The sequence below is a fragment of the Apis dorsata genome, unplaced genomic scaffold (genome assembly GCF_000469605.1).
Source record: "Apis dorsata unplaced genomic scaffold, Apis dorsata 1.3 scaffold_772, whole genome shotgun sequence".
In the NCBI taxonomy this organism is placed as follows: domain Eukaryota; kingdom Metazoa; phylum Arthropoda; class Insecta; order Hymenoptera; family Apidae; genus Apis; species Apis dorsata.
This window is the reverse complement of record NW_006263920.1, coordinates 144,212-148,588: the sequence shown is the minus strand read 5'-3', so window position 1 is coordinate 148,588 and position 4,377 is coordinate 144,212. Positions and strand designations below refer to the sequence as shown.

Sequence of the window (4,377 nt, the reverse complement as noted above, 5' to 3'; positions counted from 1 at the left end):
TTTTTTTTTTTTTTTTTTTTCATTTTCTTATTCATTATCAATGAAAACTTAAGACATCAATTTCGCATGTATTTAAATATGCGATTGAAAAAATCTATCTTTATGTTCAAATCTTGTCAATCGAGAGGACGAGACGATTTCATTCGATAAAATCGATATCAGATCTCCATTTATTTTCAATTCGATGGAGAAAAAAGAAAGAACATGTTCGTAGAGTATCACCCAATTTGTGCCAATTTCTTCTTTTCGACATCTGGTTCTCGTTATTTTTGCCAACGAATGTTTCGAACAGCGCTTAATAATATTGTCGGGTGGAAAATATCAGATTTTCAAAACAGGTTTCAAAATTTAAGTGGCAAATTTACGTATATTTCCTACGAAAATTCATTTACTTAGAATAAAAGATATACAGAAATGCATCGCATTTATTGAAAAGGGCAAGTTTCTCAATTGATTTTCTAGAAAACATGTTGCATTAATACGGAATATTAATATTAATTTTCGAATATTTTCAAAAAAGGCTCATTAGAGGCTAAAATAAAAATTACTATACAAAAATTTAGACTATCTATTAAGTTATAAACAATTGAAATTTCTTTTAATAATTTAATAAATAATCAATATTTTTTATATTTTTTTTTTTTGGTGTCTAAAATCGATCCAAAAATATTCAAAAATATAGTAACATCTCAAATATAAACATCGTAAATTTACTTGCTTTTATGATTTTATCCTTGAAATATTAATAAAGAATGATTGCCATTATTTATCCAAATAAAAATAATCAATGATTCAGTATGAAAATAAAATAGATCGATTCGATGTTAAAAAAAAATTTATACGAATTTTTCGAATGATCTTTCTTAGTAGTATCGCATTACTTTTAATATCGTAAATTTTATCAAGTTTATAATACTAGTAATAATCATGCGCGGTTCCACACAATTTACCTCTGATTCGTTTCTAATCGGGGTCAATTAACCAATTTCCAATTCACGTATATAGCACTTCCTAAGAGGATATGTGTTGCCGTGATTCGATTTAGATTTTGCCGATCACTTATACGTGGGAAGTCCCACGGAAGAATTTTTTTTAAAAAGAATGTAAATTGATGATCCGGTTATCGATTAAACTCCCATACTCGTCGTACAAGTAGATGTTTAGCGGGGTTGATACACAAAACGATACATAGAGATAAATTGTATCTTCCGGGTGTTTTGTCGAACAATTTTGCATACAATCAAGATGTAAAGCGATATCTTATAAACTAAGACCAAGTTATGCTTATCTATCCACTTTGCATTTTAATGTTTCTGAAACGATTGAACTTGTTCTTTTAACAACAAAAAAAAAAAAATATACATATATGTTTTTTTTAGATTTACGTTATATTATCCTTCTATTCTACCACACATTATAAAAATAATTTTTTTTTTATTTTTACCAATTTAAATGGTTTATAATAATAATAATACTAAGTCGAGGGAAATATTGTTTTTTTCTTTTTTTTTTTTTTTTTTTTTTTTTTTTTTTTTTTGTTTATTTCATTTTTATTATGTGAAATTGTTTCAGAAAGAAAAGTAAATTATTTTGCAAATATCGTTTGACAACATTCGTCTATTAATTTGAAATTTATCAAAGGAACCACTGAATGGAGTATAGATAGTAGGTGGTGACGCGATAATGTTGCACATGGTTAATTTTAGCTAATTGGTGGCCATCGCAATTGCAGAAATTATGCAAATTGATCGACAATTGACGATATACTTGAAAAAGCATTTACACAATTTACTAATAACCTTAAATTTTCTTTTTTCTTTCTTTCTTTCTTTCTTATTTATAAGAAAGACTTTGAGTAAACGAAAAACAAAATTTGTTTGTGTTTCAAAACTCTTTTTTTTCTTTCTTTCTTTAAAAATAATCATATTTCTTTCCTTAATCAAGGAAATTCTATATAGAAATGCAGAAATCTTATATAAATTCAAAAAAAATTTATTTACACTTATTGATTCGTGATGTAAGTATTATATTTTCCATTACAACATTCAATGGTTTTGCGAATGCACGGTAGTAGCGAAACATATTTTTATTTGTTTGACAAAACATGTACCAATAGTATGTTAAAATGAAGGCAACGGATTTTTAATTGAAAAAGACTGCCTGTAATCTTCGAAATGCGTATATATTCTACAAACTCAGATATATCACAATACTTCCATGTAAATGTGTATTATTAACATGACCAATGATATTCTCGTTTATATTTCTTCGTTTAAAAAAAACATGTATCATTGTGTCAGAAACGAATATTTTCTATAACGATCTTATTACTCGATATAGATTAATTATTATATACGTATCAATTTCGAAATTGTTAAATTTAATTTCGATTAAAAAGATAAAAAAAAAAAGAATTAAAAAAAAAAAAGAAAACCGATAATGGTAATATGTTTCACAGCGAAGAATAAAATATCGAAGTAACAGGTTTTTCGTGTATATTTCACGAGACAATTTTCGCTTCTTTCTCTTCAAAAAAATGTGATAGTGTCAAAATTATTTTTTTTTTTTTCACTGGAATCATTCATTGTTTGCTTAAAGAAAATGTGACACGAGAAACAATTAATCGAATGTTATTAACATAATGAGGTTAACATAACCTACGATTTATTAGAAATCAACGTTCGTTCGAAAAATGAATTATAAGAATTAATATTCTTTTTCGAGTAATTAGAATGATGCTTTGGGCAAAAAAAAGGTTAGTTTGTCGATTGTCAAGATCTATAAACATATATTCATAATATAAAATTTCTGATTATGAAAAATGTATTTTTCTTTATTCCTATGAAAAAAATTCGACGTTTCGTTTAGCAGTCAATTTTTTCTTTTTTTTATTATTGTTAAATTCATTGAAATATTAAAATCCGAAGCGTATGGAAATTTTTTTTTCCCTAAAGATATATCGAACAATATTGTATTTTCTTTGATCTTCCAATCATACCGATTTCTGCATATCTTTCTTTCATTTTGACAGGGCATCAAATTTCTTAAAGCTTTTAATATCTGATTTCATTTATGCGATCATTAGTGGAAATTTATTATAATTTAATTTATGAGTAAAAAGTCGACGATTATTTACGTAAAACATTTTAACACCTACATGCCGATATCCGATTTTTTTTTATCCAAAAAGATCATTTAATTCATTCTCCGATATTAATTGAATTTCGTCGATTCTCCTTTTCACAGTCTTTTTTTTTCACAGTTTACACGATTTTGTAACCAAAAATCTCAAAAACAGATAGATATCAGAAAAATTTCTATAAAAATAAAATGAGGTTATATAAATGTGACCGAGTAAATTGTTTCCAATTGTAATCTCGAATTGTTAACATTGTAGGTTAGTTTGGCCAAGTACGATCGTCCCCTTTTGTTGGCAAAATTAAACAAGAAATATGAGAAGAGCAAATAGTTGATCGGGAAGGGAAAGTGGACAGGGAGATCTGCAGATGGGAGTTAAAAGATGGGAATTAAAGAAAGGGAAATAGCGAGGGGGGAAAAAGTTAGAAACCCACACGATTTCTCTAACTCCTTGGCTTGGAAGTGGGACGTCTTGGCGTCTCTATGTCTCGTGGCATAGAAAAAGCTCTTCGCTCTTCCCCTCCCCTCCTTCCCTTTTCTCCTTTTTCGGCTTTTTGATACTCGCGATCTCGCGTCGCACATTCCCCTCTCCCCCCTCCTCTTCCAATAGTTCAATTAATTTTAATTAAATAAAATTGCAATATAAATTATCAATATTCTATTTAGATATATTATATAGATAGAATTTTATTTGCATTTAACAGTCGAGAATGCAAATTCGTACACGATTTTCCTTTTTTCCCGTTATAAACGAATGAGCTAATCGATGATTTCAAATTAAAAAAAAAAAAAAAAAAAGATATTACTCGACCGAACATTATGAAAGCGGATGATATCTGTTAATGTTTCAAACATGGAATCGTCATTCTCGGTACGGTTCGATCTATCATTCATTCACGTCAGACTGTTGGCTACGAATTCGTATATAGCTATTTAAAATGCACGATCGAAAAAAAACGAATTATTCATAGTTGTCGCCAGCATTCCCCTTCTGAAAAGGAGGGAAGGATCTTCGATAATTAGAGTCATGAAAAGATGATACAGCTACCGACTACGGATGGCATTGATGAATCTACGACGCGATATAATAACGAATATGCGAAAATACATGGCGCCGTGGCGCTATATGGATAAATCGTAAATATTCTCCTCTCCTGCAAACAAGAAATTTTATGTATTCGCCGGCGACACGTCGAGACTCTATGTTTCCGAAGTGACTAGATCTCATTCCTTCTTGTA

At 28.7% G+C, this 4,377-nt stretch overlaps 1 protein-coding gene across 1 annotated transcript in view; it reads right to left on the bottom strand.

Moving 5' to 3' along the window:
• The window catches only part of LOC102676933, a 7,551-nt gene that overhangs the window by 1,231 nt on the left and 1,943 nt on the right, over positions 1 to 4,377 (bottom strand). The window lies entirely within an intron of this gene.